This window comes from Hemiscyllium ocellatum, unplaced genomic scaffold (assembly GCF_020745735.1).
Source record: "Hemiscyllium ocellatum isolate sHemOce1 unplaced genomic scaffold, sHemOce1.pat.X.cur. scaffold_2199_pat_ctg1, whole genome shotgun sequence".
Taxonomy (NCBI): Eukaryota; Metazoa; Chordata; class Chondrichthyes; order Orectolobiformes; family Hemiscylliidae; genus Hemiscyllium; species Hemiscyllium ocellatum.
This window is the reverse complement of record NW_026868005.1, coordinates 40,731-61,661: the sequence shown is the minus strand read 5'-3', so window position 1 is coordinate 61,661 and position 20,931 is coordinate 40,731. Positions and strand designations below refer to the sequence as shown.

At 53.1% G+C, this 20,931-nt stretch overlaps 22 non-coding genes across 22 annotated transcripts; all 22 read right to left on the bottom strand.

Annotated features, from left to right (window-relative positions):
- Positions 1 to 488: 488 nt before the first annotated feature.
- Positions 489 to 561, bottom strand: trnat-cgu (transfer RNA threonine (anticodon CGU)). Its single transcript has one exon. It is a non-coding gene; the product is annotated as a tRNA-Thr (tRNA).
- A 981-nt stretch (positions 562 to 1,542) lies between these two features.
- trnat-ugu (transfer RNA threonine (anticodon UGU)) lies at positions 1,543 to 1,615 on the bottom strand. Its single transcript has one exon. It is a non-coding gene; the product is annotated as a tRNA-Thr (tRNA).
- Positions 1,616 to 2,381: 766 nt separating this feature from the next.
- Positions 2,382 to 2,454, bottom strand: trnat-cgu (transfer RNA threonine (anticodon CGU)). Its single transcript has one exon. It is a non-coding gene; the product is annotated as a tRNA-Thr (tRNA).
- A 982-nt stretch (positions 2,455 to 3,436) lies between these two features.
- On the bottom strand, positions 3,437 to 3,509 carry trnat-ugu (transfer RNA threonine (anticodon UGU)). Its single transcript has one exon. It is a non-coding gene; the product is annotated as a tRNA-Thr (tRNA).
- A 766-nt stretch (positions 3,510 to 4,275) lies between these two features.
- trnat-cgu (transfer RNA threonine (anticodon CGU)) lies at positions 4,276 to 4,348 on the bottom strand. The gene has a single exon. It is a non-coding gene; the product is annotated as a tRNA-Thr (tRNA).
- A 982-nt stretch (positions 4,349 to 5,330) lies between these two features.
- trnat-ugu (transfer RNA threonine (anticodon UGU)) lies at positions 5,331 to 5,403 on the bottom strand. The gene has a single exon. It is a non-coding gene; the product is annotated as a tRNA-Thr (tRNA).
- A 765-nt stretch (positions 5,404 to 6,168) lies between these two features.
- On the bottom strand, positions 6,169 to 6,241 carry trnat-cgu (transfer RNA threonine (anticodon CGU)). The gene has a single exon. It is a non-coding gene; the product is annotated as a tRNA-Thr (tRNA).
- Positions 6,242 to 7,223: 982 nt separating this feature from the next.
- trnat-ugu (transfer RNA threonine (anticodon UGU)) lies at positions 7,224 to 7,296 on the bottom strand. The gene has a single exon. It is a non-coding gene; the product is annotated as a tRNA-Thr (tRNA).
- A 766-nt stretch (positions 7,297 to 8,062) lies between these two features.
- trnat-cgu (transfer RNA threonine (anticodon CGU)) lies at positions 8,063 to 8,135 on the bottom strand. Its single transcript has one exon. It is a non-coding gene; the product is annotated as a tRNA-Thr (tRNA).
- A 982-nt stretch (positions 8,136 to 9,117) lies between these two features.
- Positions 9,118 to 9,190, bottom strand: trnat-ugu (transfer RNA threonine (anticodon UGU)). Its single transcript has one exon. It is a non-coding gene; the product is annotated as a tRNA-Thr (tRNA).
- Positions 9,191 to 9,955: 765 nt separating this feature from the next.
- Positions 9,956 to 10,028, bottom strand: trnat-cgu (transfer RNA threonine (anticodon CGU)). Its single transcript has one exon. It is a non-coding gene; the product is annotated as a tRNA-Thr (tRNA).
- A 982-nt stretch (positions 10,029 to 11,010) lies between these two features.
- trnat-ugu (transfer RNA threonine (anticodon UGU)) lies at positions 11,011 to 11,083 on the bottom strand. The gene has a single exon. It is a non-coding gene; the product is annotated as a tRNA-Thr (tRNA).
- Positions 11,084 to 11,849: 766 nt separating this feature from the next.
- trnat-cgu (transfer RNA threonine (anticodon CGU)) lies at positions 11,850 to 11,922 on the bottom strand. The gene has a single exon. It is a non-coding gene; the product is annotated as a tRNA-Thr (tRNA).
- A 982-nt stretch (positions 11,923 to 12,904) lies between these two features.
- Positions 12,905 to 12,977, bottom strand: trnat-ugu (transfer RNA threonine (anticodon UGU)). The gene has a single exon. It is a non-coding gene; the product is annotated as a tRNA-Thr (tRNA).
- Positions 12,978 to 13,743: 766 nt separating this feature from the next.
- Positions 13,744 to 13,816, bottom strand: trnat-cgu (transfer RNA threonine (anticodon CGU)). Its single transcript has one exon. It is a non-coding gene; the product is annotated as a tRNA-Thr (tRNA).
- Positions 13,817 to 14,798: 982 nt separating this feature from the next.
- trnat-ugu (transfer RNA threonine (anticodon UGU)) lies at positions 14,799 to 14,871 on the bottom strand. The gene has a single exon. It is a non-coding gene; the product is annotated as a tRNA-Thr (tRNA).
- A 766-nt stretch (positions 14,872 to 15,637) lies between these two features.
- Positions 15,638 to 15,710, bottom strand: trnat-cgu (transfer RNA threonine (anticodon CGU)). Its single transcript has one exon. It is a non-coding gene; the product is annotated as a tRNA-Thr (tRNA).
- Positions 15,711 to 16,692: 982 nt separating this feature from the next.
- Positions 16,693 to 16,765, bottom strand: trnat-ugu (transfer RNA threonine (anticodon UGU)). Its single transcript has one exon. It is a non-coding gene; the product is annotated as a tRNA-Thr (tRNA).
- Positions 16,766 to 17,531: 766 nt separating this feature from the next.
- On the bottom strand, positions 17,532 to 17,604 carry trnat-cgu (transfer RNA threonine (anticodon CGU)). The gene has a single exon. It is a non-coding gene; the product is annotated as a tRNA-Thr (tRNA).
- Positions 17,605 to 18,584: 980 nt separating this feature from the next.
- On the bottom strand, positions 18,585 to 18,657 carry trnat-ugu (transfer RNA threonine (anticodon UGU)). The gene has a single exon. It is a non-coding gene; the product is annotated as a tRNA-Thr (tRNA).
- A 766-nt stretch (positions 18,658 to 19,423) lies between these two features.
- On the bottom strand, positions 19,424 to 19,496 carry trnat-cgu (transfer RNA threonine (anticodon CGU)). Its single transcript has one exon. It is a non-coding gene; the product is annotated as a tRNA-Thr (tRNA).
- Positions 19,497 to 20,478: 982 nt separating this feature from the next.
- Positions 20,479 to 20,551, bottom strand: trnat-ugu (transfer RNA threonine (anticodon UGU)). Its single transcript has one exon. It is a non-coding gene; the product is annotated as a tRNA-Thr (tRNA).
- Positions 20,552 to 20,931: the final 380 nt, after the last annotated feature.

Below are 20,931 nucleotides of genomic sequence, written 5' to 3'. Positions count from 1 at the left end.
TTGCTCTCTGCAGGTCGGTGTTGACGAGATAAGAATATATGAGATTGGTGACAGTGTGGAAACAGGCCCTTCAGCCCAACAAGTCCAAACTGTTTCCAAACTGGAGGGATTCTGTGCTCCTGTGATATCTGAGAATCACCGGGAGACATAATCGGTCAGCGATCTCAAACTGAAATCGGTGAACACACACGGCCCCGTTCTTTGCCTGCAGAACAAAGAAGTTTTTGGATTTCAACTGAACGCTGTAAGTGACAAAAGCAGAAGTTGCAGGAAAGCTCAACTTGACAAAAGTAGCAGCTCTCAGTCCAACAGGGTTATTCGGGAGCGCGTCGCGTTCCTCTGGTGTTTGGGGGTGAAAACTCGCCCTTCCTCAGAAGCCGCTTGGACCATAAACAGGCGTTGAGCGATTCGAACATGGTACTCGTCAGTCGCATACCAAACATTGAAACTGACTGCGGGCTGGCCTGGCAAAGAGGATAAATGCGATGAGGCCCCAGTGAGATTTGAACTCACGCCCTCTGGTTTACGAGACCAGCGCTCTAACCGCTGAGCTATGGAGCCGGCGAGCGGCCGCCGCGAACCTTTGGCTGATTGGGTAACAGCCCTCGCGTCACCGTCTGGACAGTTTGAACACTCTCTCTCCCCGTGCGCGCGTGGGTTTGCTCCGGCTGCTCCGGTTACAGAGATGTGCAGCTTCTGCGGGATTGGCCATGCTTCATTGTCCCATTGTGTACGGTGATTGTGCGGGCCCGATGGATTAGTCAGCATTCAATGTACAACGATGCAGTGTGCGGAATGGGTCTGGGTAGACTGCTCTCTGCAGGTCGGTGTTGACGAGATTAGAATAAATTAGATTGGCGACAGTGTGGAAACAGGCCCTTCAGCCCAACAAGTCCACATCAACCCACCCAGACCCGTTTCTCTCTGAATAATGTACCTACGACTAGGGGCAATTTAGAATGGCCAATTCACACGACTTGCACGTCTTTAGACAGTGGGAGCGAACCGGCGCAAACCCACGCAGACTCTGGGCGAATGTGCAAACACGACACAGACAGTCCCCTAAAGCTGGAATCGTGACTGCGTCCCTAGTGCTGTGAGGCAGCAGTGCGAACCACTGAGCGGCTAGTTGGGCGGAATGGCCTGTTTCCAAACTGGAGGGATTCTATGCTTCTGTGATAGCTGAGAATCACCGGGAGACATGATTGGGAATGGTCATTCGGTCGCTTGGAGTGACTGAGGTCAGCGATCTCAAACTTTAATCGGTTCAGCGATCTCAAACTTTAATCGGTGAACACACACAGCCCCGTTCTTTGCCTGCAGAAGAAAGAAGTTGCAGGAAAACCTGCTCACCTGGTCGGAGACGAGAAATGAGAGGCGTTTCAGACATCAATTCCCAAAAGCAGCAGCTATGAGTCCAACAGGAGCGCCACCCGCCCCGCCGGTGGACGCTCGTGCTTCCAAGAAGCCGGTTGGACGACAAACGGGCGAGGAGCAATTTGAAGAACACAGCGCTCCTCAGCGTCATACCACAAGACTGAGAGGCCCCAGTGAGATTTGAACTCACGACCTCTGGTTTACAAGACCAGTGCTCTAACCGCTGAGCTATGGAGCCAGGCGCCAGGTCGCTCAGCGGAACTTGGCTGACTGGTTAACACTGGCTGAGTCAGAACGCTTGGGACACAGGTTCCAATCGACCCTCGCGTCACCGTCTGAACGGTTTGAACATTCTCCCCGTGGGTTTGCTCCGGCTGCTCCGTTTACAAAGAAGTGTAGCTTCTGCGGGATTGGCCACGCTTCATTGTCCCATTGTGTACGGTGATTGTGCGGGCTCGGTGGATTAGTCAGCATTCAATGTAGAATGATGCAGTGCGCGGAATGGGCCTGGGTAGATTGCTCTCTGCAGGTCGGTGTTGACGAGATAAGAATATATGAGATTGGTGACAGTGTGGAAACAGGCCCTTCAGCCCAACAAGTCCAAACTGTTTCCAAACTGGAGGGATTCTGTGCTCCTGTGATATCTGAGAATCACCGGGAGACATCATCGGTCAGCGATCTCAAACTGAAATCGGTGAACACACACGGCCCCGTTCTTTGCCTGCAGAACAAAGAAGTTTTTGGATTTCAACTGAACGCTGTAAGTGACAAAAGCAGAAGTTGCAGGAAAGCTCAACTTGACAAAAGTAGCAGCTCTCAGTCCAACAGGGTTATTCGGGAGCGCGTCGCGTACCTCTGGTGTTTGGGGGTGAAAACTCGCCCTTCCTCAGAAGCCGCTTGGACCATAAACAGGCGTTGAGCGATTCGAACATGGTACTCGTCAGTCGCATACCAAACATTGAAACTGACTGCGGGCTGGCCTGGCAAAGAGGATAAATGCGATGAGGCCCCAGTGAGATTTGAACTCACGCCCTCTGGTTTACGAGACCAGCGCTCTAACCGCTGAGCTATGGAGCCGGGCGAGCGGCCGCCGCGAACCTTTGGCTGATTGGGTAACAGCCCTCGCGTCACCGTCTGGACAGTTTGAACACTCTCTCTCCCCGTGCGCGCGTGGGTTTGCTCCGGCTGCTCCGGTTACAGAGATGTGCAGCTTCTGCGGGATTGGCCATGCTTCATTGTCCCATTGTGTACGGTGATTGTGCGGGCTCGATGGATTAGTCAGCATTCAATGTACAACGATGCAGTGTGCGGAATGGGTCTGGGTAGACTGCTCTCTGCAGGTCGGTGTTGACGAGATTAGAATAAATTAGATTGGCGACAGTGTGGAAACAGGCCCTTCAGCCCAACAAGTCCACATCAACCCACCCAGACCCGTTTCTCTCTGAATAATGTACCTACGACTAGGGGCAATTTAGAATGGCCAATTCACACGACTTGCACGTCTTTAGACAGTGGGAGCGAACCGGCGCAAACCCACGCAGACTCTGGGCGAATGTGCAAACACGACACAGACAGTCCCCTAAAGCTGGAATCGTGACTGCGTCCCTAGTGCTGTGAGGCAGCAGTGCGAACCACTGAGCGGCTAGTTGGGCGGAATGGCCTGTTTCCAAACTGGAGGGATTCTATGCTTCTGTGATAGCTGAGAATCACCGGGAGACATGATTGGGAATGGTCATTCGGTCGCTTGGAGTGACTGAGGTCAGCGATCTCAAACTTTAATCGGTTCAGCGATCTCAAACTTTAATCGGTGAACACACACAGCCCCGTTCTTTGCCTGCAGAAGAAAGAAGTTGCAGGAAAACCTGCTCACCTGGTCGGAGACGAGAAATGAGAGGCGTTTCAGACATCAATTCCCAAAAGCAGCAGCTAGGAGTCCAACAGGAGCGCCACCCGCCCCGCCGGTGGACGCTCGTGCTTCCAAGAAGCCGGTTGGACGACAAACGGGCGAGGAGCAATTTGAAGAACACAGCGCTCCTCAGCGTCATACCACAAGACTGAGAGGCCCCAGTGAGATTTGAACTCACGACCTCTGGTTTACAAGACCAGTGCTCTAACCGCTGAGCTATGGAGCCAGGCGCCAGGTCGCTCAGCGGAACTTGGCTGACTGGTTAACACTGGCTGAGTCAGAACGCTTGGGACACAGGTTCCAATCGACCCTCGCGTCACCGTCTGAACGGTTTGAACATTCTCCCCGTGGGTTTGCTCCGGCTGCTCCGTTTACAAAGAAGTGTAGCTTCTGCGGGATTGGCCACGCTTCATTGTCCCATTGTGTACGGTGATTGTGCGGGCTCGGTGGATTAGTCAGCATTCAATGTAGAATGATGCAGTGCGCGGAATGGGCCTGGGTAGATTGCTCTCTGCAGGTCGGTGTTGACGAGATAAGAATATATGAGATTGGTGACAGTGTGGAAACAGGCCCTTCAGCCCAACAAGTCCAAACTGTTTCCAAACTGGAGGGATTCTGTGCTCCTGTGATATCTGAGAATCACCGGGAGACATCATCGGTCAGCGATCTCAAACTGAAATCGGTGAACACACACGGCCCCGTTCTTTGCCTGCAGAACAAAGAAGTTTTTGGATTTCAACTGAACGCTGTAAGTGACAAAAGCAGAAGTTGCAGGAAAGCTCAACTTGACAAAAGTAGCAGCTCTCAGTCCAACAGGGTTATTCGGGAGCGCGTCGCGTTCCTCTGGTGTTTGGGGGTGAAAACTCGCCCTTCCTCAGAAGCCGCTTGGACCATAAACAGGCGTTGAGCGATTCGAACATGGTACTCGTCAGTCGCATACCAAACATTGAAACTGACTGCGGGCTGGCCTGGCAAAGAGGATAAATGCGATGAGGCCCCAGTGAGATTTGAACTCACGCCCTCTGGTTTACGAGACCAGCGCTCTAACCGCTGAGCTATGGAGCCGGGCGAGCGGCCGCCGCGAACCTTTGGCTGATTGGGTAACAGCCCTCGCGTCACCGTCTGGACAGTTTGAACACTCTCTCTCCCCGTGCGCGCGTGGGTTTGCTCCGGCTGCTCCGGTTACAGAGATGTGCAGCTTCTGCGGGATTGGCCATGCTTCATTGTCCCATTGTGTACGGTGATTGTGCGGGCCCGATGGATTAGTCAGCATTCAATGTACAACGATGCAGTGTGCGGAATGGGTCTGGGTAGACTGCTCTCTGCAGGTCGGTGTTGACGAGATTAGAATAAATTAGATTGGCGACAGTGTGGAAACAGGCCCTTCAGCCCAACAAGTCCACATCAACCCACCCAGACCCGTTTCTCTCTGAATAATGTACCTACGACTAGGGGCAATTTAGAATGGCCAATTCACACGACTTGCACGTCTTTAGACAGTGGGAGCGAACCGGAGCAAACCCACGCAGACTCTGGGCGAATGTGCAAACACGACACAGACAGTCCCCTAAAGCTGGAATCGTGACTGCGTCCCTAGTGCTGTGAGGCAGCAGTGCGAACCACTGAGCGGCGAGTTGGGCGGAATGGCCTGTTTCCAAACTGGAGGGATTCTATGCTTCTGTGATAGCTGAGAATCACCGGGAGACATGATTGGGAATGGTCATTCGGTCGCTTGGAGTGACTGAGGTCAGCGATCTCAAACTTTAATCGGTTCAGCGATCTCAAACTTTAATCGGTGAACACACACAGCCCCGTTCTTTGCCTGCAGAAGGAAGAAGTTGCAGGAAAACCTGCTCACCTGGTCGGAGACGAGAAATGAGAGGCGTTTCAGACATCAATTCCCAAAAGCAGCAGCTATGAGTCCAACAGGAGCGCCACCCGCCCCGCCGGTGGACGCTCGTGCTTCCAAGAAGCCGGTTGGACGACAAACGGGCGAGGAGCAATTTGAAGAACACAGCGCTCCTCAGCGTCATACCACAAGACTGAGAGGCCCCAGTGAGATTTGAACTCACGATCTCTGGTTTACAAGACCAGTGCTCTAACCGCTGAGCTATGGAGCCAGGCGCCAGGTCGCTCAGCGGAACTTGGCTGACTGGTTAACACTGGCTGAGTCAGAACGCTTGGGACACAGGTTCCAATCGACCCTCGCGTCACCGTCTGAACGGTTTGAACATTCTCCCCGTGGGTTTGCTCCGGCTGCTCCGTTTACAAAGAAGTGTAGCTTCTGCGGGATTGGCCACGCTTCATTGTCCCATTGTGTACGGTGATTGTGCGGGCTCGGTGGATTAGTCAGCATTCAATGTAGAATGATGCAGTGCGCGGAATGGGCCTGGGTAGATTGCTCTCTGCAGGTCGGTGTTGACGAGATAAGAATATATGAGATTGGTGACAGTGTGGAAACAGGCCCTTCAGCCAACAAGTCCAAACTGTTTCCAAACTGGAGGGATTCTGTGCTCCTGTGATATCTGAGAATCACCGGGAGACATCATCGGTCAGCGATCTCAAACTGAAATCGGTGAACACACACGGCCCCGTTCTTTGCCTGCAGAACAAAGAAGTTTTTGGATTTCAACTGAACGCTGTAAGTGACAAAAGCAGAAGTTGCAGGAAAGCTCAACTTGACAAAAGTAGCAGCTCTCAGTCCAACAGGGTTATTCGGGAGCGCGTCGCGTACCTCTGGTGTTTGGGGGTGAAAACTCGCCCTTCCTCAGAAGCCGCTTGGACCATAAACAGGCGTTGAGCGATTCGAACATGGTACTCGTCAGTCGCATACCAAACATTGAAACTGACTGCGGGCTGGCCTGGCAAAGAGGATAAATGCGATGAGGCCCCAGTGAGATTTGAACTCACGCCCTCTGGTTTACGAGACCAGCGCTCTAACCGCTGAGCTATGGAGCCGGGCGAGCGGCCGCCGCGAACCTTTGGCTGATTGGGTAACAGCCCTCGCGTCACCGTCTGGACAGTTTGAACACTCTCTCTCCCCGTGCGCGCGTGGGTTTGCTCCGGCTGCTCCGGTTACAGAGATGTGCAGCTTCTGCGGGATTGGCCATGCTTCATTGTCCCATTGTGTACGGTGATTGTGCGGGCTCGATGGATTAGTCAGCATTCAATGTACAACGATGCAGTGTGCGGAATGGGTCTGGGTAGACTGCTCTCTGCAGGTCGGTGTTGACGAGATTAGAATAAATTAGATTGGCGACAGTGTGGAAACAGGCCCTTCAGCCCAACAAGTCCACATCAACCCACCCAGACCCGTTTCTCTCTGAATAATGTACCTACGACTAGGGGCAATTTAGAATGGCCAATTCACACGACTTGCACGTCTTTAGACAGTGGGAGCGAACCGGAGCAAACCCACGCAGACTCTGGGCGAATGTGCAAACACGACACAGACAGTCCCCTAAAGCTGGAATCGTGACTGCGTCCCTAGTGCTGTGAGGCAGCAGTGCGAACCACTGAGCGGCTAGTTGGGCGGAATGGCCTGTTTCCAAACTGGAGGGATTCTATGCTTCTGTGATAGCTGAGAATCACCGGGAGACATGATTGGGAATGGTCATTCGGTCGCTTGGAGTGACTGAGGTCAGCGATCTCAAACTTTAATCGGTTCAGCGATCTCAAACTTTAATCGGTGAACACACACAGCCCCGTTCTTTGCCTGCAGAAGAAAGAAGTTGCAGGAAAACCTGCTCACCTGGTCGGAGACGAGAAATGAGAGGCGTTTCAGACATCAATTCCCAAAAGCAGCAGCTATGAGTCCAACAGGAGCGCCACCCGCCCCGCCGGTGGACGCTCGTGCTTCCAAGAAGCCGGTTGGACGACAAACGGGCGAGGAGCAATTTGAAGAACACAGCGCTCCTCAGCGTCATACCACAAGACTGAGAGGCCCCAGTGAGATTTGAACTCACGATCTCTGGTTTACAAGACCAGTGCTCTAACCGCTGAGCTATGGAGCCAGGCGCCAGGTCGCTCAGCGGAACTTGGCTGACTGGTTAACACTGGCTGAGTCAGAACGCTTGGGACACAGGTTCCAATCGACCCTCGCGTCACCGTCTGAACGGTTTGAACATTCTCCCCGTGGGTTTGCTCCGGCTGCTCCGTTTACAAAGAAGTGTAGCTTCTGCGGGATTGGCCACGCTTCATTGTCCCATTGTGTACGGTGATTGTGCGGGCTCGGTGGATTAGTCAGCATTCAATGTAGAATGATGCAGTGCGCGGAATGGGCCTGGGTAGATTGCTCTCTGCAGGTCGGTGTTGACGAGATAAGAATATATGAGATTGGTGACAGTGTGGAAACAGGCCCTTCAGCCCAACAAGTCCAAACTGTTTCCAAACTGGAGGGATTCTGTGCTCCTGTGATATCTGAGAATCACCGGGAGACATCATCGGTCAGCGATCTCAAACTGAAATCGGTGAACACACACGGCCCCGTTCTTTGCCTGCAGAACAAAGAAGTTTTTGGATTTCAACTGAACGCTGTAAGTGACAAAAGCAGAAGTTGCAGGAAAGCTCAACTTGACAAAAGTAGCAGCTCTCAGTCCAACAGGGTTATTCGGGAGCGCGTCGCGTTCCTCTGGTGTTTGGGGGTGAAAACTCGCCCTTCCTCAGAAGCCGCTTGGACCATAAACAGGCGTTGAGCGATTCGAACATGGTACTCGTCAGTCGCATACCAAACATTGAAACTGACTGCGGGCTGGCCTGGCAAAGAGGATAAATGCGATGAGGCCCCAGTGAGATTTGAACTCACGCCCTCTGGTTTACGAGACCAGCGCTCTAACCGCTGAGCTATGGAGCCGGGCGAGCGGCCGCCGCGAACCTTTGGCTGATTGGGTAACAGCCCTCGCGTCACCGTCTGGACAGTTTGAACACTCTCTCTCCCCGTGCGCGCGTGGGTTTGCTCCGGCTGCTCCGGTTACAGAGATGTGCAGCTTCTGCGGGATTGGCCATGCTTCATTGTCCCATTGTGTACGGTGATTGTGCGGGCTCGATGGATTAGTCAGCATTCAATGTACAACGATGCAGTGTGCGGAATGGGTCTGGGTAGACTGCTCTCTGCAGGTCGGTGTTGACGAGATTAGAATAAATTAGATTGGCGACAGTGTGGAAACAGGCCCTTCAGCCCAACAAGTCCACATCAACCCACCCAGACCCGTTTCTCTCTGAATAATGTACCTACGACTAGGGGCAATTTAGAATGGCCAATTCACACGACTTGCACGTCTTTAGACAGTGGGAGCGAACCGGAGCAAACCCACGCAGACTCTGGGCGAATGTGCAAACACGACACAGACAGTCCCCTAAAGCTGGAATCGTGACTGCGTCCCTAGTGCTGTGAGGCAGCAGTGCGAACCACTGAGCGGCTAGTTGGGCGGAATGGCCTGTTTCCAAACTGGAGGGATTCTATGCTTCTGTGATAGCTGAGAATCACCGGGAGACATGATTGGGAATGGTCATTCGGTCGCTTGGAGTGACTGAGGTCAGCGATCTCAAACTTTAATCGGTTCAGCGATCTCAAACTTTAATCGGTGAACACACACAGCCCCGTTCTTTGCCTGCAGAAGAAAGAAGTTGCAGGAAAACCTGCTCACCTGGTCGGAGACGAGAAATGAGAGGCGTTTCAGACATCAATTCCCAAAAGCAGCAGCTATGAGTCCAACAGGAGCGCCACCCGCCCCGCCGGTGGACGCTCGTGCTTCCAAGAAGCCGGTTGGACGACAAACGGGCGAGGAGCAATTTGAAGAACACAGCGCTCCTCAGCGTCATACCACAAGACTGAGAGGCCCCAGTGAGATTTGAACTCACGATCTCTGGTTTACAAGACCAGTGCTCTAACCGCTGAGCTATGGAGCCAGGCGCCAGGTCGCTCAGCGGAACTTGGCTGACTGGTTAACACTGGCTGAGTCAGAACGCTTGGGACACAGGTTCCAATCGACCCTCGCGTCACCGTCTGAACGGTTTGAACATTCTCCCCGTGGGTTTGCTCCGGCTGCTCCGTTTACAAAGAAGTGTAGCTTCTGCGGGATTGGCCACGCTTCATTGTCCCATTGTGTACGGTGATTGTGCGGGCTCGGTGGATTAGTCAGCATTCAATGTAGAATGATGCAGTGCGCGGAATGGGCCTGGGTAGATTGCTCTCTGCAGGTCGGTGTTGACGAGATAAGAATATATGAGATTGGTGACAGTGTGGAAACAGGCCCTTCAGCCAACAAGTCCAAACTGTTTCCAAACTGGAGGGATTCTGTGCTCCTGTGATATCTGAGAATCACCGGGAGACATCATCGGTCAGCGATCTCAAACTGAAATCGGTGAACACACACGGCCCCGTTCTTTGCCTGCAGAACAAAGAAGTTTTTGGATTTCAACTGAACGCTGTAAGTGACAAAAGCAGAAGTTGCAGGAAAGCTCAACTTGACAAAAGTAGCAGCTCTCAGTCCAACAGGGTTATTCGGGAGCGCGTCGCGTACCTCTGGTGTTTGGGGGTGAAAACTCGCCCTTCCTCAGAAGCCGCTTGGACCATAAACAGGCGTTGAGCGATTCGAACATGGTACTCGTCAGTCGCATACCAAACATTGAAACTGACTGCGGGCTGGCCTGGCAAAGAGGATAAATGCGATGAGGCCCCAGTGAGATTTGAACTCACGCCCTCTGGTTTACGAGACCAGCGCTCTAACCGCTGAGCTATGGAGCCGGGCGAGCGGCCGCCGCGAACCTTTGGCTGATTGGGTAACAGCCCTCGCGTCACCGTCTGGACAGTTTGAACACTCTCTCTCCCCGTGCGCGCGTGGGTTTGCTCCGGCTGCTCCGGTTACAGAGATGTGCAGCTTCTGCGGGATTGGCCATGCTTCATTGTCCCATTGTGTACGGTGATTGTGCGGGCTCGATGGATTAGTCAGCATTCAATGTACAACGATGCAGTGTGCGGAATGGGTCTGGGTAGACTGCTCTCTGCAGGTCGGTGTTGACGAGATTAGAATAAATTAGATTGGCGACAGTGTGGAAACAGGCCCTTCAGCCCAACAAGTCCACATCAACCCACCCAGACCCGTTTCTCTCTGAATAATGTACCTACGACTAGGGGCAATTTAGAATGGCCAATTCACACGACTTGCACGTCTTTAGACAGTGGGAGCGAACCGGAGCAAACCCACGCAGACTCTGGGCGAATGTGCAAACACGACACAGACAGTCCCCTAAAGCTGGAATCGTGACTGCGTCCCTAGTGCTGTGAGGCAGCAGTGCGAACCACTGAGCGGCTAGTTGGGCGGAATGGCCTGTTTCCAAACTGGAGGGATTCTATGCTTCTGTGATAGCTGAGAATCACCGGGAGACATGATTGGGAATGGTCATTCGGTCGCTTGGAGTGACTGAGGTCAGCGATCTCAAACTTTAATCGGTTCAGCGATCTCAAACTTTAATCGGTGAACACACACAGCCCCGTTCTTTGCCTGCAGAAGAAAGAAGTTGCAGGAAAACCTGCTCACCTGGTCGGAGACGAGAAATGAGAGGCGTTTCAGACATCAATTCCCAAAAGCAGCAGCTATGAGTCCAACAGGAGCGCCACCCGCCCCGCCGGTGGACGCTCGTGCTTCCAAGAAGCCGGTTGGACGACAAACGGGCGAGGAGCAATTTGAAGAACACAGCGCTCCTCAGCGTCATACCACAAGACTGAGAGGCCCCAGTGAGATTTGAACTCACGACCTCTGGTTTACAAGACCAGTGCTCTAACCGCTGAGCTATGGAGCCAGGCGCCAGGTCGCTCAGCGGAACTTGGCTGACTGGTTAACACTGGCTGAGTCAGAACGCTTGGGACACAGGTTCCAATCGACCCTCGCGTCACCGTCTGAACGGTTTGAACATTCTCCCCGTGGGTTTGCTCCGGCTGCTCCGTTTACAAAGAAGTGTAGCTTCTGCGGGATTGGCCACGCTTCATTGTCCCATTGTGTACGGTGATTGTGCGGGCTCGGTGGATTAGTCAGCATTCAATGTAGAATGATGCAGTGCGCGGAATGGGCCTGGGTAGATTGCTCTCTGCAGGTCGGTGTTGACGAGATAAGAATATATGAGATTGGTGACAGTGTGGAAACAGGCCCTTCAGCCCAACAAGTCCAAACTGTTTCCAAACTGGAGGGATTCTGTGCTCCTGTGATATCTGAGAATCACCGGGAGACATCATCGGTCAGCGATCTCAAACTGAAATCGGTGAACACACACGGCCCCGTTCTTTGCCTGCAGAACAAAGAAGTTTTTGGATTTCAACTGAACGCTGTAAGTGACAAAAGCAGAAGTTGCAGGAAAGCTCAACTTGACAAAAGTAGCAGCTCTCAGTCCAACAGGGTTATTCGGGAGCGCGTCGCGTTCCTCTGGTGTTTGGGGGTGAAAACTCGCCCTTCCTCAGAAGCCGCTTGGACCATAAACAGGCGTTGAGCGATTCGAACATGGTACTCGTCAGTCGCATACCAAACATTGAAACTGACTGCGGGCTGGCCTGGCAAAGAGGATAAATGCGATGAGGCCCCAGTGAGATTTGAACTCACGCCCTCTGGTTTACGAGACCAGCGCTCTAACCGCTGAGCTATGGAGCCGGGCGAGCGGCCGCCGCGAACCTTTGGCTGATTGGGTAACAGCCCTCGCGTCACCGTCTGGACAGTTTGAACACTCTCTCTCCCCGTGCGCGCGTGGGTTTGCTCCGGCTGCTCCGGTTACAGAGATGTGCAGCTTCTGCGGGATTGGCCATGCTTCATTGTCCCATTGTGTACGGTGATTGTGCGGGCCCGATGGATTAGTCAGCATTCAATGTACAACGATGCAGTGTGCGGAATGGGTCTGGGTAGACTGCTCTCTGCAGGTCGGTGTTGACGAGATTAGAATAAATTAGATTGGCGACAGTGTGGAAACAGGCCCTTCAGCCCAACAAGTCCACATCAACCCACCCAGACCCGTTTCTCTCTGAATAATGTACCTACGACTAGGGGCAATTTAGAATGGCCAATTCACACGACTTGCACGTCTTTAGACAGTGGGAGCGAACCGGAGCAAACCCACGCAGACTCTGGGCGAATGTGCAAACACGACACAGACAGTCCCCTAAAGCTGGAATCGTGACTGCGTCCCTAGTGCTGTGAGGCAGCAGTGCGAACCACTGAGCGGCTAGTTGGGCGGAATGGCCTGTTTCCAAACTGGAGGGATTCTATGCTTCTGTGATAGCTGAGAATCACCGGGAGACATGATTGGGAATGGTCATTCGGTCGCTTGGAGTGACTGAGGTCAGCGATCTCAAACTTTAATCGGTTCAGCGATCTCAAACTTTAATCGGTGAACACACACAGCCCCGTTCTTTGCCTGCAGAAGAAAGAAGTTGCAGGAAAACCTGCTCACCTGGTCGGAGACGAGAAATGAGAGGCGTTTCAGACATCAATTCCCAAAAGCAGCAGCTATGAGTCCAACAGGAGCGCCACCCGCCCCGCCGGTGGACGCTCGTGCTTCCAAGAAGCCGGTTGGACGACAAACGGGCGAGGAGCAATTTGAAGAACACAGCGCTCCTCAGCGTCATACCACAAGACTGAGAGGCCCCAGTGAGATTTGAACTCACGACCTCTGGTTTACAAGACCAGTGCTCTAACCGCTGAGCTATGGAGCCAGGCGCCAGGTCGCTCAGCGGAACTTGGCTGACTGGTTAACACTGGCTGAGTCAGAACGCTTGGGACACAGGTTCCAATCGACCCTCGCGTCACCGTCTGAACGGTTTGAACATTCTCCCCGTGGGTTTGCTCCGGCTGCTCCGTTTACAAAGAAGTGTAGCTTCTGCGGGATTGGCCACGCTTCATTGTCCCATTGTGTACGGTGATTGTGCGGGCTCGGTGGATTAGTCAGCATTCAATGTAGAATGATGCAGTGCGCGGAATGGGCCTGGGTAGATTGCTCTCTGCAGGTCGGTGTTGACGAGATAAGAATATATGAGATTGGTGACAGTGTGGAAACAGGCCCTTCAGCCCAACAAGTCCAAACTGTTTCCAAACTGGAGGGATTCTGTGCTCCTGTGATATCTGAGAATCACCGGGAGACATCATCGGTCAGCGATCTCAAACTGAAATCGGTGAACACACACGGCCCCGTTCTTTGCCTGCAGAACAAAGAAGTTTTTGGATTTCAACTGAACGCTGTAAGTGACAAAAGCAGAAGTTGCAGGAAAGCTCAACTTGACAAAAGTAGCAGCTCTCAGTCCAACAGGGTTATTCGGGAGCGCGTCGCGTACCTCTGGTGTTTGGGGGTGAAAACTCGCCCTTCCTCAGAAGCCGCTTGGACCATAAACAGGCGTTGAGCGATTCGAACATGGTACTCGTCAGTCGCATACCAAACATTGAAACTGACTGCGGGCTGGCCTGGCAAAGAGGATAAATGCGATGAGGCCCCAGTGAGATTTGAACTCACGCCCTCTGGTTTACGAGACCAGCGCTCTAACCGCTGAGCTATGGAGCCGGGCGAGCGGCCGCCGCGAACCTTTGGCTGATTGGGTAACAGCCCTCGCGTCACCGTCTGGACAGTTTGAACACTCTCTCTCCCCGTGCGCGCGTGGGTTTGCTCCGGGTGCTCCGGTTACAGAGATGTGCAGCTTCTGCGGGATTGGCCATGCTTCATTGTCCCATTGTGTACGGTGATTGTGCGGGCTCGATGGATTAGTCAGCATTCAATGTACAACGATGCAGTGTGCGGAATGGGTCTGGGTAGACTGCTCTCTGCAGGTCGGTGTTGACGAGATTAGAATAAATTAGATTGGCGACAGTGTGGAAACAGGCCCTTCAGCCCAACAAGTCCACATCAACCCACCCAGACCCGTTTCTCTCTGAATAATGTACCTACGACTAGGGGCAATTTAGAATGGCCAATTCACACGACTTGCACGTCTTTAGACAGTGGGAGCGAACCGGAGCAAACCCACGCAGACTCTGGGCGAATGTGCAAACACGACACAGACAGTCCCCTAAAGCTGGAATCGTGACTGCGTCCCTAGTGCTGTGAGGCAGCAGTGCGAACCACTGAGCGGCTAGTTGGGCGGAATGGCCTGTTTCCAAACTGGAGGGATTCTATGCTTCTGTGATAGCTGAGAATCACCGGGAGACATGATTGGGAATGGTCATTCGGTCGCTTGGAGTGACTGAGGTCAGCGATCTCAAACTTTAATCGGTTCAGCGATCTCAAACTTTAATCGGTGAACACACACAGCCCCGTTCTTTGCCTGCAGAAGAAAGAAGTTGCAGGAAAACCTGCTCACCTGGTCGGAGACGAGAAATGAGAGGCGTTTCAGACATCAATTCCCAAAAGCAGCAGCTATGAGTCCAACAGGAGCGCCACCCGCCCCGCCGGTGGACGCTCGTGCTTCCAAGAAGCCGGTTGGACGACAAACGGGCGAGGAGCAATTTGAAGAACACAGCGCTCCTCAGCGTCATACCACAAGACTGAGAGGCCCCAGTGAGATTTGAACTCACGACCTCTGGTTTACAAGACCAGTGCTCTAACCGCTGAGCTATGGAGCCAGGCGCCAGGTCGCTCAGCGGAACTTGGCTGACTGGTTAACACTGGCTGAGTCAGAACGCTTGGGACACAGGTTCCAATCGACCCTCGCGTCACCGTCTGAACGGTTTGAACATTCTCCCCGTGGGTTTGCTCCGGCTGCTCCGTTTACAAAGAAGTGTAGCTTCTGCGGGATTGGCCACGCTTCATTGTCCCATTGTGTACGGTGATTGTGCGGGCTCGGTGGATTAGTCAGCATTCAATGTAGAATGATGCAGTGCGCGGAATGGGCCTGGGTAGATTGCTCTCTGCAGGTCGGTGTTGACGAGATAAGAATATATGAGATTGGTGACAGTGTGGAAACAGGCCCTTCAGCCCAACAAGTCCAAACTGTTTCCAAACTGGAGGGATTCTGTGCTCCTGTGATATCTGAGAATCACCGGGAGACATCATCGGTCAGCGATCTCAAACTGAAATCGGTGAACACACACGGCCCCGTTCTTTGCCTGCAGAACAAAGAAGTTTTTGGATTTCAACTGAACGCTGTAAGTGACAAAAGCAGAAGTTGCAGGAAAGCTCAACTTGACAAAAGTAGCAGCTCTCAGTCCAACAGGGTTATTCGGGAGCGCGTCGCGTACCTCTGGTGTTTGGGGGTGAAAACTCGCCCTTCCTCAGAAGCCGCTTGGACCATAAACAGGCGTTGAGCGATTCGAACATGGTACTCGTCAGTCGCATACCAAACATTGAAACTGACTGCGGGCTGGCCTGGCAAAGAGGATAAATGCGATGAGGCCCCAGTGAGATTTGAACTCACGCCCTCTGGTTTACGAGACCAGCGCTCTAACCGCTGAGCTATGGAGCCGGGCGAGCGGCCGCCGCGAACCTTTGGCTGATTGGGTAACAGCCCTCGCGTCACCGTCTGGACAGTTTGAACACTCTCTCTCCCCGTGCGCGCGTGGGTTTGCTCCGGCTGCTCCGGTTACAGAGATGTGCAGCTTCTGCGGGATTGGCCATGCTTCATTGTCCCATTGTGTACGGTGATTGTGCGGGCTCGATGGATTAGTCAGCATTCAATGTACAACGATGCAGTGTGCGGAATGGGTCTGGGTAGACTGCTCTCTGCAGGTCGGTGTTGACGAGATTAGAATAAATTAGATTGGCGACAGTGTGGAAACAGGCCCTTCAGCCCAACAAGTCCACATCAACCCACCCAGACCCGTTTCTCTCTGAATAATGTACCTACGACTAGGGGCAATTTAGAATGGCCAATTCACACGACTTGCACGTCTTTAGACAGTGGGAGCGAACCGGAGCAAACCCACGCAGACTCTGGGCGAATGTGCAAACACGACACAGACAGTCCCCTAAAGCTGGAATCGTGACTGCGTCCCTAGTGCTGTGAGGCAGCAGTGCGAACCACTGAGCGGCTAGTTGGGCGGAATGGCCTGTTTCCAAACTGGAGGGATTCTATGCTTCTGTGATAGCTGAGAATCACCGGGAGACATGATTGGGAATGGTCATTCGGTCGCTTGGAGTGACTGAGGTCAGCGATCTCAAACTTTAATCGGTTCAGCGATCTCAAACTTTAATCGGTGAACACACACAGCCCCGTTCTTTGCCTGCAGAAGAAAGAAGTTGCAGGAAAACCTGCTCACCTGGTCGGAGACGAGAAATGAGAGGCGTTTCAGACATCAATTCCCAAAAGCAGCAGCTATGAGTCCAACAGGAGCGCCACCCGCCCCGCCGGTGGACGCTCGTGCTTCCAAGAAGCCGGTTGGACGACAAACGGGCGAGGAGCAATTTGAAGAACACAGCGCTCCTCAGCGTCATACCACAAGACTGAGAGGCCCCAGTGAGATTTGAACTCACGACCTCTGGTTTACAAGACCAGTGCTCTAACCGCTGAGCTATGGAGCCAGGCGCCAGGTCGCTCAGCGGAACTTGGCTGACTGGTTAACACTGGCTGAGTCAGAACGCTTGGGACACAGGTTCCAATCGACCCTCGCGTCACCGTCTGAACGGTTTGAACATTCTCCCCGTGGGTTTGCTCCGGCTGCTCCGTTTACAAAGAAGTGTAGCTTCTGCGGGATTGGCCACGCTTCATTGTCCCATTGTGTACGGTGATTGTGCGGGCTCGGTGGATTAGTCAGCATTCAATGTAGAATGATGCAGTGCGCGGAATGGGCCTGGGTAGATTGCTCTCTGCAGGTCGGTGTTGACGAGATAAGAATATATGAGATTGGTGACAGTGTGGAAACAGGCCCTTCAGCCCAACAAGTCCAAACTGTTTCCAAACTGGAGGGATTCTGTGCTCCTGTGATATCTGAGAATCACCGGGAGACATCATCGGTCAGCGATCTCAAACTGAAATCGGTGAACACACACGGCCCCGTTCTTTGCCTGCAGAACAAAGAAGTTTTTGGATTTCAACTGAACGCTGTAAGTGACAAAAGCAGAAGTTGCAGGAAAGCTCAACTTGACAAAAGTAGCAGCTCTCAGTCCAACAGGGTTATTCGGGAGCGCGTCGCGTACCTCTGGTGTTTGGGGGTGAAAACTCGCCCTTCCTCAGAAGCCGCTTGGACCATAAACAGGCGTTGAGCGATTCGAACATGGTACTCGTCAGTCGCATACCAAACATTGAAACTGACTGCGGGCTGGCCTGGCAAAGAGGATAAATGCGATGAGGCCCCAGTGAGATTTGAACTCACGCCCTCTGGTTTACGAGACCAGCGCTCTAACCGCTGAGCTATGGAGCCGGGCGAGCGGCCGCCGCGAACCTTTGGCTGATTGGGTAACAGCCCTCGCGTCACCGTCTGGACAGTTTGAACACTCTCTCTCCCCGTGCGCGCGTGGGTTTGCTCCGGCTGCTCCGGTTACAGAGATGTGCAGCTTCTGCGGGATTGGCCATGCTTCATTGTCCCATTGTGTACGGTGATTGTGCGGGCTCGATGGATTAGTCAGCATTCAATGTACAACGATGCAGTGTGCGGAATGGGTCTGGGTAGACTGCTCTCTGCAGGTCGGTGTGACGAGATTAGAATAAATTAGATTGGCGACAGTGTGGAAACAGGCCCTTCAGCCCAACAAGTCCACATCAACCCACCCAGACCCGTTTCTCTCTGAATAATGTACCTACGACTAGGGGCAATTTAGAATGGCCAATTCACACGACTTGCACGTCTTTAGACAGTGGAGCGAACCGGAGCAAACCCACGCAGACTCTGGGCGAATGTGCAAACACGACACAGACAGTCCCCTAAAGCTGGAATCGTGACTGCGTCCCTAGTGCTGTGAGGCAGCAGTGCGAACCACTGAGCGGCTAGTTGGGCGGAATGGCCTGTTTCCAAACTGGAGGGATTCTATGCTTCTGTGATAGCTGAGAATCACCGGGAGACATGATTGGGAATGGTCATTCGGTCGCTTGGAGTGACTGAGGTCAGCGATCTCAAACTTTAATCGGTTCAGCGATCTCAAACTTTAATCGGTGAACACACACAGCCCCGTTCTTTGCCTGCAGAAGAAAGAAGTTGCAGGAAAACCTGCTCACCTGGTCGGAGACGAGAAATGAGAGGCGTTTCAGACATCAATTCCCAAAAGCAGCAGCTATGAGTCCAACAGGAGCGCCACCCGCCCCGCCGGTGGACGCTCGTGCTTCCAAGAAGCCGGTTGGACGACAAACGGGCGAGGAGCAATTTGAAGAACACAGCGCTCCTCAGCGTCATACCACAAGACTGAGAGGCCCCAGTGAGATTTGAACTCACGACCTCTGGTTTACAAGACCAGTGCTCTAACCGCTGAGCTATGGAGCCAGGCGCCAGGTCGCTCAGCGGAACTTGGCTGACTGGTTAACACTGGCTGAGTCAGAACGCTTGGGACACAGGTTCCAATCGACCCTCGCGTCACCGTCTGAACGGTTTGAACATTCTCCCCGTGGGTTTGCTCCGGCTGCTCCGTTTACAAAGAAGTGTAGCTTCTGCGGGATTGGCCACGCTTCATTGTCCCATTGTGTACGGTGATTGTGCGGGCTCGGTGGATTAGTCAGCATTCAATGTAGAATGATGCAGTGCGCGGAATGGGCCTGGGTAGATTGCTCTCTGCAGGTCGGTGTTGACGAGATAAGAATATATGAGATTGGTGACAGTGTGGAAACAGGCCCTTCAGCCCAACAAGTCCAAACTGTTTCCAAACTGGAGGGATTCTGTGCTCCTGTGATATCTGAGAATCACCGGGAGACATCATCGGTCAGCGATCTCAAACTGAAATCGGTGAACACACACGGCCCCGTTCTTTGCCTGCAGAACAAAGAAGTTTTTGGATTTCAACTGAACGCTGTAAGTGACAAAAGCAGAAGTTGCAGGAAAGCTCAACTTGACAAAAGTAGCAGCTCTCAGTCCAACAGGGTTATTCGGGAGCGCGTCGCGTACCTCTGGTGTTTGGGGGTGAAAACTCGCCCTTCCTCAGAAGCCGCTTGGACCATAAACAGGCGTTGAGCGATTCGAACATGGTACTCGTCAGTCGCATACCAAACATTGAAACTGACTGCGGGCTGGCCTGGCAAAGAGGATAAATGCGATGAGGCCCCAGTGAGATTTGAACTCACGCCCTCTGGTTTACGAGACCAGCGCTCTAACCGCTGAGCTATGGAGCCGGGCGAGCGGCCGCCGCGAACCTTTGGCTGATTGGGTAACAGCCCTCGCGTCACCGTCTGGACAGTTTGAACACTCTCTCTCCCCGTGCGCGCGTGGGTTTGCTCCGGCTGCTCCGGTTACAGAGATGTGCAGCTTCTGCGGGATTGGCCATGCTTCATTGTCCCATTGTGTACGGTGATTGTGCGGGCCCGATGGATTAGTCAGCATTCAATGTACAACGATGCAGTGTGCGGAATGGGTCTGGGTAGACTGCTCTCTGCAGGTCGGTGTTGACGAGATTAGAATAAATTAGATTGGCGACAGTGTGGAAACAGGCCCTTCAGCCCAACAAGTCCACATCAACCCACCCAGACCCGTTTCTCTCTGAATAATGTACCTACGACTAGGGGCAATTTAGAATGGCCAATTCACACGACTTGCACGTCTTTAGACAGTGGGAGCGAACCGGAGCAAACCCACGCAGACTCTGGGCGAATGTGCAAACACGACACAGACAGTCCCCTAAAGCTGGAATCGTGACTGCGTCCCTAGTGCTGTGAGGCAGCAGTGCGAACCACTGAGCGGCTAGTTGGGCGGAATGGCCTGTTTCCAAACTGGAGGGATTCTATGCTTCTGTGATAGCTGAGAATCACCGGGAGACATGATTGGGAATGGTCATTCGGTCGCTTGGAGTGACTGAGGTCAGCGATCTCAAACTTTAATCGGTTCAGCGATCTCAAACTTTAATCGGTGAACACACACAGCCCCGTTCTTTGCCTGCAGAAGAAAGAAGTTGCAGGAAAACCTGCTCACCTGGTCGGAGACGAGAAATGAGAGGCGTTTCAGACATCAATTCCCAAAAGCAGCAGCTATGAGTCCAACAGGAGCGCCACCCGCCCCGCCGGTGGACGCTCGTGCTTCCAAGAAGCCGGTTGGACGACAAACGGGCGAGGAGCAATTTGAAGAACACAGCGCTCCTCAGCGTCATACCACAAGACTGAGAGGCCCCAGTGAGATTTGAACTCACGATCTCTGGTTTACAAGACCAGTGCTCTAACCGCTGAGCTATGGAGCCAGGCGCCAGGTCGCTCAGCGGAACTTGGCTGACTGGTTAACACTGGCTGAGTCAGAACGCTTGGGACACAGGTTCCAATCGACCCTCGCGTCACCGTCTGAACGGTTTGAACATTCTCCCCGTGGGTTTGCTCCGGCTGCTCCGTTTACAAAGAAGTGTAGCTTCTGCGGGATTGGCCACGCTTCATTGTCCCATTGTGTACGGTGATTGTGCGGGCTCGGTGGATTAGTCAGCATTCAATGTAGAATGATGCAGTGCGCGGAATGGGCCTGGGTAGATTGCTCTCTGCAGGTCGGTGTTGACGAGATAAGAATATATGAGATTGGTGACAGTGTGGAAACAGGCCCTTCAGCCAACAAGTCCAAACTGTTTCCAACTGG